The following is a 17,256-nucleotide window of genomic DNA, read 5'->3' as shown; positions in this document are numbered from 1 at the left end:
TATTTTTTTCATTTGTGTGGTGTGCGTATTTGTACATGTATAAAAATTTCACAATCATTATGTACATTTCAGGTGCTACCAGTGAATGGATAGAGAAAAAAATGTTGGGATATTAATTGGTTCTTTGCCCTGCAATGTATACAATTAAGAGCTGAACTTCATAACAATTATTAATTATCTCTGATTTAGTTAACACCTTTTTTTGTTCCTTTCACACCATTTTAGATATTTATCATGTAATTATATTCTCACCACTTTTATGAAAAAATTTTGACCCTCTAGAGCAGTTATTTACAAGCAGCCCCGGCCCACGCGACATGACTACCAGCCTCTTGCTGAGCTGCACAGGGACTCCAGGAAGAGGTCTCTAGCCAAGCCTTCATGAAAGAGTGAACCAGGAACTGAAACCAATCAGAGACAGACCAGTCCCACCCCTCCCTTTGGACACTCCGGCAAGGAGCCTGGGGCCCGCCATAGCAGAGAGGTGACGTCACTGGAGTTCGGCCAATGGAGTTCCTTCCCAGTGGAATCCACTTTAGTAGGTGTGTGACTCCCACCCCCTCCAGATACAAGCAGCCAGGAAACCTCGGGAATCTCTCCAGGGGCATGTCTGTAGGGAAGCAGAAGGGATTCCCGATCCCCAACCCCCCTTACCACCAGCGGCAACACCCAAGGTCTTAGCCACCAGTTTCCGGGGGCATGCCCACCAAAGGGGTCTGGAAAAATTAAACTGTTGGTTCCCAGATCATGGCACCACAGCACTGGGGCTTAGATGAATGACAGAGAGAGTGCTCAGTTGTTCGGGAAATACGACACGCGGTGGGGCTACAAGTGTAACCAGATCCTTGGGGAACCGCCTCCGGTGAACAGGATCTGGCTGGCTGGCTGGCAGGAGGAAGGCGGGGAGGGGCCAGAGAAGTGAAATGGCTCTGGACTAACAGGATTGAGAGACTCCCAGGAGCCGCCTTACAGGGATTGCTGTTGGCACATAGAGGGCAGAAGCTCGGCTCGGAGGGCACAGCTCCGTCTACTGGAAGAAAAGAAAATGGATCTCTAAGACTTCAATTTTTTCTTTCTTTTTTTCTCTTTGTTCTTTTCTCCCCTTTTCCTTCTTTCTTTCTTTCCTGTTTCAAGTTTTATTGTTCTTTCCATTCTCCTTTAATCTATCTATCTCTCTCTCCTTCTTTCTTTTTAAGAGCACCCTCCTTCCCCTACCCCCCAACTTTATCCCCAAGCATTACATCTTCCATTACGTGTAATTGTCTAAATGCAAATAGGTGAATATTTTGAGGCTGTCTATAGGGCTCCTAAATACCTAGCTACTACCAAACACCCTGAACCAATCACCTGTTAGTATCCCCTTCAGTAGAGCAATCTTCTAAAGTAGCCAAGACATACTAACCCTCATACCATCATAGCACCTAACCTAAACATAGATTCCTAAGAACAAACAACAAATCACTATATGCATACAGAATCCAGAAGCCTTTTATGAATTGAATGAATCAGCTTTAAAGTACAATAAAGCCCAACATTTCTAGGCATAGTCTCCAACCACAAAGGAGAGACAACAGAGATATGAAAACCCAAAACAAATTTATAAGAGAAAGCAGAAACACAGCAGTCAAACAGAGCTGGAAAGTAACATGAACAACATGAAAAAACAAGGGAAAAAGGATTACAAACAATGCAGGCAACATAAATCTACAGGAAGACCTAGAGGCATCAGAAAAATGGGCAGAAAAAGAACTCAAGGCATACCTAACTCAGATGGAACGGAATATTAGAGAATACATGAGACAGCAAGTCCAAGCAATGAAAGTATATTTTGAAAACGAATTAAATAAACAAATTCAAATGGCAAAGAACGAGCTCTACCAGGAGATAGAGATTTTTTTTAAAAAAAATCAGTTATCCTACAAATGCAGGAAACTATAAACCAAATTAAAAACTCAAACGAGAATATTACAAATAGACTAGATCAAGTAGAAGTCAGAACATCAGATAATGAAGACAAAGTTTATCAACTTGAATAGAATATAGTCAACAAAGAAAGGATGCTTCAAACTCACGAGCAATCTATCCAAGAGATATGGGATGTCATAAAAAAACCAATCTTGAGAGTCATTGGGATAGAAGAAGGTATAGAGGTTCAAACCAAAGGAATGGACAACCTATTAAATGAAATAATCCTAGAAAACTTCCCAGATATGAAAGATGGAATGGATTGCCAAATCCTGGAAGCCTACAGGACCCCAAACATTCAAAACCGTAATAGACAAACTCCAAGACACATAATTATGAAGATATCCAACATACAGAACAAGGAGAGAGTATTAAAAGTTACGAGAGAAAGGAGGCATATTACATTCAGGGGTAAACCAATTAGGTTAATGACTGATTTTTCATCACATACATTGAAAGTGAGAAGATCCTGGAACAACGTATTTCAGACTCTGAAAAACAATGGATTCCAACCAAGAATACTGTATCCAGCAAAATTAAGCTTCAGATTTGACAATGAAATTAAAATATTTCATGATAAACAAAAGTTAAAAGTATTCGCAGCCAGGAAACCAGCACTGCAAGGCATTTTGAGCAAAATACTACAAGAAGAGGAATTGAAAAATAGCACCCAAAACTAACAGAGGGAGGTATCTCAGTAAAGTGGGAGAAAAATAACCAAAGAGGAAAAACTAGCAAAACTAAAATAAATAAATAAATAAATAAACATGACTGGAAGTACAAACCATATTTCAATAGTAACCTTAAATGTTAATGGCTTAAATTCACCAATCAAGAGACATAGGCCAGTAACCTGGATTAAAAAAAACAGATCCAACAATATGCTGCCTTCAGGAGACTCATATGATAGGAAAAGACATACACAGGCTGAAGGTGAAAGGTTGGGAAAAATTATACCACTCACATAGCCTCAGAAGCAAGCAAGAGTGGCCATACTCATATCGAATAAAATCAACTTCAAACCTAAGTTAATCAAAAGGGATAAAGAAGGACACTATATACTGTTAAAAGGAGCCATCCACGAACAAGACATAACAATTATCAATATGTATGCACCAAACAATGGTGCTGCAATGTACATAAAACAAACTCTCCTCAAGTTCAAGAGTCAAATAGACCACAACACAATAATTATGGGTGACTTCAACACACCGCTCTCTCCATTAGACAGATCCTCCAGACAAAAGCTGAATAAAGAAACTATAGAACTCAATAACACAATCAATAACCTAGACTTAACCGACATATATAGAATATATCAACCATCATCAAGTGGATACACGTTCTTCTCAGCAGTACATGGATCTTACTCAAAGATAGACCATATATTATGCCATAGGGCAACTCTTAGTAAATATAAAGGTGTGGAGATAATACCATGCACTTTATCTGATCATAATGGAATGAAACTGGAAATCAATGATAAAAGAAGGAAGGAAAAATCCTGCATCACCTGGAAAATGAACAATATGTTACTGAATGATCAATGGGTTACAGAACACATAAGGGAGGAAATCAAAAAATTCTTAGAGATAATCGACAATATAGACACAACATACCAGAATCTATGGGACACAATGAAAGCAGTTTTAAGAGGGAAATTCATTTCCTGGAGTTCATACCTCAAAAAAAGAAAAAAAAACAACAAATAAATGAACTCACACTTCATCTCAAAACCCTAGAAAAGGAAGAGCAAAACAACAGCAAATGTAGTAGAAGACAAGAAATAATTAAAATCGGAGCGTAAATCAACGAAATTGAAACAACAACAACAACACCAAAAAAAAAAAAAATTGAAAAAATTGATAAAACTAAAAGTTGGTTCTTGGAAAAAATAAATAAGATCGACAGACCCTTAGCCATGCTAATGAAGAGAAGAAGAGAGAGAACTCAAATTACTAACATACGGGATGAAAAAGGCAACATCACAATGGACACTACAGAAATACAGAAGATAATTAGAAAGTATTTTGAAACCTTATATTCTAATAAAATAGAAGATAGTGAAGATATTGATAAATTTCTTAAGTCATATGATCTGCCCAGATTGAGTCAGAAAGACACACACAATTTAAACAGACCAATAACAAAGGAAGAAATAGAAGAAGTCATCAAAAGACTACCAACCAAGAAAAGCCCTGGACTGGATGGGTATACAGCAGAGTTTTACAAAACCTTTAAGGAAGAATTAATACCAATACTTTTCAAGATATTTCAAGAAATAGAAAAAGAAGGAGCTCTTCCAAATTCATTCTATGAGGCCAACATCACCCTGATCCTGAAACCAGACAAAGACACTTCAAAGAAAGAAAACTACAGACCAATATCTCTAATGAACTTAGATGCAAAAATCCTCAATAAAATCCTGGCAAATTGAATACAAAAGCATATCAAAAAAATGTGCACCATGATCAAGTAGGATTCATCCCGGGGATGCAAGGCTGGTTCAATATACGGAAATCAGTAAATGTTATTCACCACATCAATAGACTTAAAGATAAGAACCATGTGATCATCTGGATAGATGCAGAAAGAGCATTCGAAAAAGTACAGCATCCCTTTATGTTCAAAACACTAGAAAAACTAGGAATAACAGGAACTTACCTCAACATTGCAAATCAAAACCACCCTAAGATACCATCTCACTCCAGTAAGATTGGCAGCCATTATGAAGTCAAACAACAACAAGTGCCGGCAAGGATGTGGGGAAAAGCGTACACTTGTACATTGCTGGTGGGACTGAAAATTGGTGCAGCCAATTTGGAAAGCAGTATGGAGATTCCTGGGAAAGCTGGGAATGGAACCACCATTTGACCCAGCATCACCCTTCTCAGACTATTCACTGAGGACCTTAAAAGAGCGTACTATAGAGATACTGCTACATCAATGATCATAGCAGCACAATTCACAATAGCTAGACTGTGGAACCAACCTAGATGCCCTTCAATAGATGAATGGATAAAAAAAAAATGTGGCATTTATACACCATGGAGTATTACTCTGCACTAAAAAATGACAAAATCATGGAATTTGCAGGGAAATGGATGGCATTAGAGCAGATTATGCTAAGTGAAGCTAGCCAATCCCTAATAAACAAATGCCAAATGTCTTCTTAGATATAAGGAGAGCAACGAAGAACACAGCAGGGAGGAAGAGCATGAGGAAAAGATTAACATTAAACAGAGATGAGTGGTGGGAGGGAAAGAGAGAGAGAAGGGAAATTGTATGGAAACGGAAGGAGACCCTCATTGTTACACAAAATTACACATAAGAGGTTGTGAGGAGAAATGGGGGCGGGACAAGGGAGAGAATTGAACAACAGTAGATGGGGTAGAGAGGGAAGATGGGAGGGGAGGGAATGGGGGATAGTAGGGGATAGGAAAGGTAGCAGAATACAACTGTCACTAATATGGCATTATGTAAAAATGTGAATGTGTAACCGATGTGATTCTGCAATTTGTATTTGGGGTAAAAATGGGAGTTCATAACCTACTTGAATCAAATGTATGAAAGATGAGATGTCATGAGCTTTGTAATGTTTTGAGCAACCAATAAAAAAATATAAAAAAAAGAAAAAAAAACAGAAAAAAGAAAATAAATAAGCAAAGAAATAAATAATGTGTTTACTAAGGTCATTTATTTTCCAAAAGTCTCAACTCAATTTAACTACCATTTGACTGCACAGTTCTTCATCTCTAAAACATGTTTATATTCTACAAGTCAATATATATAGTCCTTTGAATATAAAGAAAAGAACTGGTGAGACAGAAAGGGATTCTTCATGAACACTTTCCACCTGGTGAACATATGAAACATCTGTGAAAGAACAATTTCACACAGATGTTTCTTACTGAGTGTTACATGAGGCAAATATACAGTTTTGTGTGAAGTAGCTTCACACAGAAAATGTGCCATACAGAATTGTGCTTTTATATTTCCAAGCTGCAGGCACATCTATAAATGATTCCGCATCATCTCTGCTAGGTATTTTGTTTTTTTAAAATATTTTTATCATCATTCGTAATCTAGTTGCATGAATGAGGCCATCATGTACATCATAAGAGCAATCAAAATCATGTTAAAATATTCATATTATTCCAACCTTTTACCAGTTGGTATTTCATGATCTAAAAATCTCATCATTATTTATTTATTTATGAATTACTCAATAATTACTAGACAATATGAAATTAGCAAGACCCATGTAGAAATGGCCTCATCTGAAAAAAAAATGCATGTTTCTATTCACAAATCTCTAAAAAGTGTGTAATATTTCAAATTATTTGCAAATAATCATAGCTCATTAAGTGACATAATACATTACTTCAGATATGCATCAAGTCTTTCAAATGGTTTTCTAAAAATTATTATCAATAATAGCAACAATTATTAAGTAATAGTATCATTTATTTAAAAAAAATTGTCTATTGTGCTGTGGATTTTTTGAAGAGTTAAATTTTTCTGCATATTTAAAATAGGTTTATAAGTTAAACATTAAACAAAGCTTCTGATATGTAAAATTTACTGAGAGAAATCCAAATTTTTTTCAAATGATATTTTAAAAAACCTTCTCATAACCTTTGCCATAAGTTTAAGATGAAGTCATCATTGTGATTTTGTATGTGGAGACGAGAGTTTAAAGAAATGTTGTTTCTCACCAAAATCATACAACTAATACAATCCATAATCAATTGAACTCAGGTTCACCTTGATTGTAGTCATTGTACAAATAAGTAAAGAACATAGGTTTGAGATCAAAGTTTTATTTTCTATGGAATAACAAAATACATTGTTCAACATGAAGCTGGAGAATAGAATTTAGCTTATATTCATTTAAAGAAGCAGCACTTAGATTCTCCAAACTTTGTGAGCATGAGACATTAAAAATAAATTATAATGCTAGAAATAGAGAACTCTCTTCTATTATAAAGTTGTCTGTTTACTGTGTATGACATATTTAAATGATATATATGTGTATATGTGACATGTATATATGACTAAATGCAGCTCTTTAACAGAACATTATCTCACATTGTTATTTGCTGAGAGCCATAGCCAAGTAGGAATGACGCATGGCATTTTGGTTTGAAAGGTGACCCTGCTCAGGGATTAGGGTGGCTCCAGGTTTAGGGTGGATGCTGCTAGGATTAGGGCATATCCTTCTGCCTCAGGCACCCACTCCTGGAGTTCCCGTTGAGTTCTTCCGGGTTTCTGAGAGAATTGGCGTGTGGAGCCTGGTGGAGGCAGTGTGTTCCCAGGAAATGTGTGTAGAGTATTGGTGAGAGTTCTGGAATAAAGAGTTGCTGTTGGAATCTACAAGTTTTGTGGTGGCTTGGTTATTTTGTGCCCAGACAGACTGCAGCAGTTATTTTTGTTGAAAGAACATTTAACATATACTTTTAAAGCATTTTTCAAGAATGCAATATATTGTTTTAAACCATAGTCATTGTGTATACACTACACCTTTAGAACCTGTTTGTTCTAACTGAAAATTTCATATTCTTTGACCAACATTTCACAACCATGAAATCAACCCACAGGCCCACCCCTGGGTAACCATCATTCTATTCTTTACTTCCATGAGGTCAACTTTTATACATTCTACACATGATATCATGCAGTATTTATCTTTCTGTACCTGGCTTATTTCAGTTAATATTATACCCCTAGTTTCATCTATGTTGTCCAAACAGTGGGAGTTCCTTCATTTTATTATAAATATTACTCATATTGTAAAAATTTATGAGCTTCAAGTGACATTTCCATACATGCATATGTCATGCTTTAATAATACCCATCCTTTCTAACTTTTCTTGCTCTCCTTTCCCAGTCCCTCCATCCAGTCACTTCTCCTCTCCTAATTTTTTGTGTGGCTAAGTAGAATTATGCATTACAGTACATTTTCTTTATCCATTTATCCACCTATGGATACTTAGGTTGATTTTCTTTCATGAACATTGTGAAGAACACGGCAGCATCTATTTGACATACTGATTTCATTTCCTTTGTACATATATTCAATAATAAGATTGATGAATCATATGGTTGTTCTATTTTTAATTATTTGATGAGAATCCATATTGTTTTCTGCAATGTGTATCCTATTTTACATTCCTGCTAAGAGTATGTGCTACCTTGTCTTCACATCCTCGCTAACACTTCTTTTCCTCCCTTTTTTGGATCATAGTCATTCTAACAGGTGTAAAGTGATATCCCTTCATGGTTTTGACTTGCATTTTCCTGATGATTGAGAATTTTTTTTCCATGTGTGTTGGTCATTTTTATGTCATCTTTTGAGCAATGTCTAAAATCAACACAAAAAAATCAAAGACTTAAAATATAAGACATCACATCAAAAAAAGTATTAGAAGGATATCTCCAAGACATTGGTCTGCGCAAGCACTATTGGATCTGAGTCCAAAAGTACAGGCAACAGAAGCATAAATGGACAATTGAGGTTATGACATATTAAAAGTTTTTGCGTAACAAAGGAAACATTTGATTAATGTTAGAGTCTGTAAACAAGTCAGGATGGCGCCTGGCATTTTGCCAGAGGGAGTGGTTTGTGAAGTAACACCAGCAAGCCATTAAGTGTGGAGATTCCTTATTGGATGACTGCTGTATCTATTTTATATTAATTAAGATAACCTGTGTGGAATGTATAAATACCTCTGTTGTCCTACAATAAACGGCTCCCACTCCTGCTGTATCAATGTACACAAGTTCCTCATCACCCCCCAGTTATTTTGCCCAGCCAGCCGGACTGCAGCAGATTAAAGGACAACTTACAGAACTGGAGAAAATATATGCAATCTCTACATCTGATAAGGAGTTAATATTTAAGATGTATAGTACTCAACTCAAATAATTCAGTCAAAAAAAGAGAGAAATGTTCTCTTTGACTTTCTCCTCTGGTCCCTTATAATCTGAACTATATTTACATTTCCTTCTCCTTTTGTTAAATGGTGGCTTCCTAGATGTTATGGTTTGGATATGAGATGTTTCCCAAAAGCTGCTTTGTTAATTTTGAAGATGAAATTTTCAAATTATGGGAACCTTGATCTAATTAGTCGATTAATCCATTTGATGGGCTAATACTATGAATGGATTCATAGGTGGCAACTATAGGTGAGTGAGGTATGGCTGGCAGAAGTGTGTCACTGAAGTTGTATCTTGGGACTATTATTTTTTGGGGGGGTATTGGGAAGTGAATCAAGAGGTGTTTAACTACTGAGCCATATCACTAACCCTTTTTCTGTTTTTTATTAGAGATGGGTTCTCAGTGAGTAACTTAGGGCCTCCCTAATTTGCTGAAGCTGGCTTTGAATTTGCGATCCTCCTGCGTCAGCCTCCCCCACCCCTGGGATTACAGGCCTGCTGCATCACACCTGGTGGATTATATATGTTTCTCCCCAGCTTCTCATGCTCTCTCTGTTTCCTAGTAGTCATGAGATGAGCAGCTCCTCCCATCCCCCATGCCTTTTATCATGATGTTCCTTTATCACTCTGGGCACAGAGCAATGGAGTTGGAGAACCATAGGCTGAGACCTCTAAAACTCTAAGTCAAAATAAACTTTCCTCCTCTAAGGTTTTCTTATTGGGTATCTTCTTTATCTCAATGAAAATCCGACTAACACCTTACTCTTCAAGTTCTGTCTGACATGCAACTCATCAATATTCTGACCTTTTCCTAAAGTGAATACCATGAAAATCATCACATTGTACAACTATTCCTAGAGTATACCAGTTCACTTGAAGTTGGTGTTGCTTTTCATTCAACTAGCTTCCATTTGAGACTTCGCCTCCAGTTTCATCACATCTTAGGCACTGCTTGCTAAAATAGATGGAAAATAGTGATATAATGTTAATTTTGGTGACAAAATAGCGTAATTATTTTGAGCACTTAAGCTGCATCTTGAAAATCCTTAACTGGCTTCAGAAATTTTCATTGAAAATTCTGCTAAAGACAGATTTCCCCTTTCCTTCTACTCAAATTTCTGTTCTATCTTCATATTGTTGTCTCCTTATTTATTAGACTTCTCCATCCTCATCTTTAGAACAAAAACCCAAATATATTCATTTAGTTGGTAAACATAGCCTTTGTTTGACTCTGCTAACTTACACTTTCATGTAAAACAAAGACAATAAATGAGATCAAGAAAATTTCTGTCCTTCTAAGAACACTTGAATTTCCTAAGGTATAATATATGCTTTACTTAATGGTCAGGACCCATAAGTCACTGAAGATTAATCATTATGATGTCATTTGTTCATTTGCTATTTTTTATACAATTGACTTACAGTACTGTTTTTAGCACTTTTATTTGATGTTTCTTTGCCATTATTGTTCCTGTTCTCTTCACACAAAGTGAGTGCCACTAGAGTAGTCTGACTGTCTTCCCACTGCATCCACCTATCTGGAACAGATCAACTAAGATTGGATCATTCAGCTTTTAAATGTCTTCCTTACTCTTGCAATTCATTCAGTCTGCCATCCCAATGTCTGTATAAAATAGGCTAAGATGAACCAGGCAGTTCTTTGGAAGAACTCAGAAGATTAAGTTCCATTTAAATCAAGATCTTAGTTATGTTTTCCTTCTAAGCAGTCTCTCTGAAGAGGAAATGATGGAGAACAAATATATTTCTTGAATAAAAATAAATGTAGGAGAGCAGAGAACAGCAACAGTCAAATTATTTCTAATGAAGAATGCTATTAGCAGCAAACTGCTCTTGATCAAGATTGGAGAGGTGTTTTGTGAAGAGAAGCCCTAGAAAGGAAAAAAAAGAAGGATTAAAATAATTTAGGAAAAGTTGCCTACAGCTATTCCTTCCTTCACCATTCACTCCCTCTTCAATGAGTCTGTTGCTCACTTTCTTCTTGATTTTTTTTCTCTGTACTTCATGCTTAAAATTCTAAGACAATGTGTCTCAAAGCAACAAAGCAAGTGGAGCTGTCAAAAGAGGAAAGGGAAAGTTGCCAGAATGAGTTGAGACAGCTAATGACTGACAGAATGAGCAGAGACTGAGTAAATGGCTTTCTTTCCAGGCTTCTTGTATTCGCACTTGATTTTTTCCCCACTAACAAGCTCTTCCCACCATGCTGCAGCCTGGGAACCTGAACTCTGAGAAAACATGCCTCCAAGCAGCATGTAGGACCAAAAGGCTGATTTGCTTTTCTCATCTCTATAGATGATACATATTTCTTTTCACTTATACTTTTTGCTGTCAATAAATATTCGTGTGTATGTGTGTTACTGGATATTGAAACTTGCACAAGCAAAACAAACACTGTACCACTTCGCTACATCCCCAGCCCATGTGTGTGTTTTAAATATAAATTAAAATAACATACAACAGGTTTTCTTACCTTATAAATTCCCTCTGGTAAACTTTATTAATAAAATCACAGTAGAGATTTCAGCCTATCTTTTTGGAAGGGCCAGAGGAACAAGAATCAACAGATACTTAAAAGAGAGAGACCTTATTAGATGACTGCAAATGTTTTTATTATTATTATTATTTTTATTCAGAGATTCTTGTGGCCATTTAGAAGTGAACAACAAATATTTGAAGCTACAAAGAATAATAGGTAAGAGAATTAGGATATTTCTTACCCATAGGTAGATCAGGTTTCTAGCTTTTAAGATTACTATATTCCTGTAAATAAATAAAATACATCTGAATAACATTTCAGAGATAAGATAGCAAACATGACTAAACTGTCTGGACTGGCACCTCAAATTTCTCTAAAATAAATCTATTCTGAAGTCTTAATGCTCTAAGACATTTCTGGTGGTTACATTTTACTTAAGTGGTATCTTAAGCAATGAGTGACAGATCCAGTGTTACATATGTATTCTTAACAGTTTGGCCAAAGGAATAGTGGAAAGGGAGACATTGAATATCTAACAGAAGGGTGAGGAAGGGTTCCACTTAGGTGGGAAAAGACAATGAAGCTTTAAAGAGTAGATGGATTCCCAATTTGATTAAAAGAAAAACTTAAATGGTGATCTATATCTATATTAAAATCCAACATCATTTCATTATGTAGAGACCAAACAGTTCAAGTTTCAAAAACTACTTGATGAAAAATTTAAAAGTACCTGATACTTTGAGGTACTATATATATGATAGTAAGAGAAAATATATTATATTGTGTCAAGTTCTTTTTTCTTTCCTACAGATATTCATAGAGAAAAATTCCAAAATATGCTCAGGACTGTAAAAATAGTTAATAATGAGATATGGATCATATTCTATGCTGAATCACATAATAGAGAAGTTAAAGACATTGATCATTGTGAAAGGGTCTGCCTAGCAATCTTGAATTCAGTTTTCAATAAAGTGACTTGTTTATAAAAATAATGTTTTATTATAATCCACATTTATTATATTACCTGTATATCTAGCTGGTAAAAACTTTAATACTAATGTTTTATATTCTAAAAAGAATACAGTCTAGTTTTTATAGCCTACTTGAAATTTGTAAATTTAAGTGACTTTCATAGGGAATACAATACTGAGAATTTTAAGATACTGTCCAATCAGAAAAATGTAGGGTTTACTTGATATTCTAAACATGGTTATTTTGAAGTCTTATAAGTTAAAATTAGAAGCTTTCAAATATAAAATTGTATTTGTAACTGTGAGATGAGACATATACTGCATTTATGCAATAAAAATTAGGACTTCAAGAACAAAAGCATTTCCCTCTTGAAAACTTTCCTAGTTTTACACTAAAATGAAGTTACGCTTTTTTTTATTGTATTTTGAATTTCCTATCAAAAAACTTTATAGAATGAGTGTACTGAAACCTCTCTGTCTTCTTTCAATTGACCTTTTAATGCATAATACATTTTAATACTGGGCTGCATAGAGATTTAGAAACTAAACATATGGGCATTAAGTATACATGCCTGAAGTCCAACCAAACTCATGTAATGTGAAAACCATAAAAATTGTGTTGCATTTTTTTATTTTCTAATCACAATTGATTGCAAGATTAGAAGATATAACATTCATATGAAGTTATTTTTTGCTCTTCCTACCGAATCCACATGTCCTAGAGAAATAAATGCATGGACACAACCCAGAGGGTTCACATAAACAACTTTATAAAATAAAACTTAGCATCCTGCATCCTGCTTCTTATAAACTCATCTAGTTTTAAAACAGATAGCTGAAGTGGCAACTCTTCTTCACAGATTTTTTTTTTTTTTTTTTTTCAGAGAGAGGCTGATTAGAGATTTCTGAAGGGAACACAGTAGATTAAAGTTAAGAAAATTTCATGCCAAAGTCTTCTTTGGTCATAGATAGAATATGGTAGAATATGATAACACACACACACACACACAAACACTCACACACACACACACACACACACACACACACTCACACACACACACACACACACTCACACAGCGGACCTAGGATTTTTGTATGCTCAAAAATGTTTCATCTTTCCAATAAGGATAGTGTATTCCTACTTTGTCCCATATTTGGATTTAGCTATAGGGTTCTATCCAGATGAAAAAATAAAAATTTAAAAGATCACTTTATGTTTTTTTTCCATTTCTTTAACCTCATAAACTCCTTCCTACTTCAAGACCCTCAGTATTTGTCTCCATTATCATTCTTCTATTACTTCTTCAAGTTTATCATAAACATCATCCTTTTCACAGTTTTTCCAATGCCTCAAATTTATTGGGACACCTTTTTATGCTTTCATTGCAGACTCCACTTTTATTTGCTAATACCCATTGAAACAGAGAATGTATTATTCTTCAAATAATGTATTTTATTATTATCTCATCAAGCTATCCACAGTAAGTTAATTATGAATTCCAGTTCTAAAGAAAAATAGTACAGTCATCAAAAATATATTTGAATAAAAACAGAAAGAAGAATAATGACATCTTAGAATTTTAGCCCAGGTGAACATCTTCTAAAAGATGTTCCACTGCAATTTTTACATTTTAACACCCTCTGTCATTTTAATTTTACCAAGAGTGTTCTGTGACCCTCTGACCCTCTTCTCAAACAAACCTTATAGGTCAGATAACCTAGGTACTAGACTATTGCCATTTCCTTGTCGCTACTTTTAAAATAAAACTATGAACCCTGTGTTCTTCATAAGAAAGAGCCAGTGCAACTGCCCTACACTTCTCTACTTCATATGGCCTCCCAGGTACCTCTGATAGGAGCACCTCTGTCCTTTCTGGACCTCTCTCAATCCTCCCCCTTTATTTTTTAGTCTTATATCTGAAGAATGGCAGAGTCCAGTGCAGAAAAGCTGAGGCCAGATATGATTTCTAAATTATGAATTTTATATAAGTCCTGATCCCTGTAAAGGGTATACCTCATAGTTGTCAATCATTGTCAAATATGGGTAAATATTTGTATAATTGTATAAAATGAAGATTCAAAAAATAATAAGTAGATGTTACTTAAGTCTTTAAAAGATTCAGAAAACAAAAGAGAGGAAAAAATATATAATAACCCCATAACTCCTCGGATAATACCTCTGGGAGATCTAGGTTTTAAGGAGTATACATGTATATAACTCAGAGAAGAGACCACTTTACAAAAAAGTATACAAAGCTAGTTAAAGACTGGCATTGTGTAGACATATAAATCAATGTAATAGAATGGAGAGTTCATAAAATAAATCTATACATCTATGACCAATTGGTTTTGAAAAGAGTGCCAACTCCTCTGGATGAGGAAGAAAGAGACTTATTGTTAAAAATAAAAGTAACTGTGAAAAGCATCTAGTCCAAGATTTTTTAAACTTCAGTCATTTAAGATTCATTTTCACAATTTTTCATTTCCATATGCTACTTTTTCTATGATTTCTTTACCATTTATTTTCCATGTGTTTATTTAGTAATGTATATTAGTCTGGCTTGACACAATTCTTGTCTATGATTCACATATTTGAATAGCAACTTACAATTTTTTTGTGATTCAAATCAATATACATTTACAGAAAAAGCTTTTCTTTTCTTTTCTTTTTTTTTTTAAGAAGATTCCTTCTGTGTCCAACTACATTTGCCTCAGGTCAAACATGTGCTTGCAGAGATGCTGAAATGAAATAATTTCTAGTGACTGGAGAAGAAGACTTTTATTGGAGAGTTAATGATATAGGCATAAGAAATCTTGGTAGTGAAAACTACATAGAAATCCTGTTATTTATGAAAGCAAAAGCAATTTTCTTTCTTTTTTTTTCCTTTTTAAAGCAAAGTGGTGAAAACAGCTAAGCATTCATTTGTTTGTTTTCTTTTTTCTTAGGGAGTGTTTTTATTTTTTTTAAGAATGATGTTGTTCATTAGATTATGGAAACGCTTACTGCACTCAAAAGTCATTTTAATCAAGTGGGAGAAAAAGAGTAAAATTAAGTAATAAAAAAAAGTGAGTGAAAGAGTCAGGCCCAGTGTTAATAAGAGACAGAAATAAGATTTTGCTTTGGTCACCCCTTCTAGGAATCTATAAAAACTTTCCTTTTCATTTCCCTAATGACAATCATGTTCTAGGGACAAAGTAGTTGCTATACAAAGAGGCAAATACTCCACACTTCATGTGCTAAAATACCTACACTAATTTTTGCACTTTGTTTTCTATAAGCTCCTGGAATCCCAGGTAGGTTTTATTCTCAAACTGCTGTTATCACTTGGTATCATGTTATGTACATGGGACAAGTCCACTATTATTGAATAAATGGCTAACATAGTATGCATAAAAACAGGTCCCTGCCAACAAATTATTTTAACACTTATTGTTAAAAGTGTGGATAAATAATACTGCTGCATAATAAAATGAGTAAAATTGATAAGATGGGAGCATTCATGAGGAAAACTAACTAAATATAGATTAAAGAGGGGAAAAAAGTAAGTTTTTTGGTAAACTTTTACAAAACTGCAGTCTTCTTTGTTTATGAACAACTTTATAAAACCATCCAAAATGCATGTAACCAGTTTAAACCCCAGGCACAACACCTCTGAACCTTGATTCAAGAAACAAATCTTTGTTGAGGGCATTAGAGACATGGTTCTATCCTGTCATCCATTAAGTTTTATTTTCAGTGTGATGTTTTATGTCCTTGGGACTTCTGTTAACATAAGGCTTTTAAATGTATTTTTTATAGCCAATTTATTTCTTAGAGTATTATTTTAGATAAAAATCCATCTGTCTTAGCACTTTTCCAAAATTTAAAATAATAATTTATTCATATATTTTTAATTGGATAGAAAACATTTGAAGCACTCACTGTGTATGAAGGATAAGAAAAGGGTTCTTGAAGAACTAAATTCCCAGTCCAGGAAAACAAAAATACTATAAAAGCAGAGAGAGAGAGAGAGAGAGAGAGAGAGAGAGAGAGAGAGAGAGAGAGAATTCTAGGAGGAAAGAATAGTGCTTTATAACTTTCTGAGTTGCAGGGCTCAGTGATACACACCTATAATTCCAGCTACTTGGGAGGCTGAGGCAGGAGGATCATTAATTCAAAGCCAACCTCAGCCAGGGTCAGGTGCTAAGCAACTCTGTAAGACCCCATCTCTAAATAACATGCAAAATAGGGCTGGAGATGTGGCTCAGTGGTTGAGTACTTATGAGTTGAACCCCTAGTACCAAATAAATAAATAAATTAATTAAATAAAACTCCCTGAGTTGTAAAGTGCTTAAATAGGTATAAAATTATACAAAAGACCAGATATACTAAAGCCGTTTTGTTTGTTTGTTAGTTTTTGGTTTTGTATTTTTTAAACAAAGAAGTCAAGGATCTAAGATGGTTTAGGAGAGGGAATCCTGGGCCAAGCTGTTCAAGGTTTTATAGGCAATGATTAGGAATTAGTATTTCATTCTATCTTTAATTAGAATGCGGTAACAATTGCATAAAAGAGAATTGCAGGGTGTATAAGATCTGGAGATCTGACCCGCAGCACAGAAACAGCAGTAAATAGGATTCTCTGTATGCTTGATATTTGTTAGGAGACTAGATTTTAGAGGTTCTCATGACCTAACATTCAAGATGGCCACTACGTGAAGTTGATGGATGTGCATAGTAATCATTTCAAAATGTATATAGGAGCATCACATTGTATCCTTAGAATATAAACAGTTATTATTTATCCATTATACCTCAATAAACTGAAAAAAATCAAAAAAGAAATAAAGATAAAATGGGAGGATGCCAACAAAATTATTTGGGTACTTGGTGAAGAATTGTTTAGAAGA

The 17,256-nt window shown here is 34.9% G+C and overlaps 1 pseudogene; it reads left to right on the top strand.

The window, feature by feature from the left end:
- Positions 1-772: 772 nt before the first annotated feature.
- LOC143400382 (melanoma inhibitory activity protein 2-like) overlaps positions 773-17,256 on the top strand; it is a 90,053-nt pseudogene continuing 73,569 nt past the window's right edge.

The sequence above is a fragment of the Callospermophilus lateralis genome, chromosome 5 (genome assembly GCF_048772815.1).
Source record: "Callospermophilus lateralis isolate mCalLat2 chromosome 5, mCalLat2.hap1, whole genome shotgun sequence".
Lineage (NCBI taxonomy): Eukaryota > Metazoa > Chordata > Mammalia > Rodentia > Sciuridae > Callospermophilus > Callospermophilus lateralis.
The sequence above is the reverse complement of the archived record's forward strand: the minus strand, read 5'-3'. Positions and strand labels throughout refer to the sequence as shown.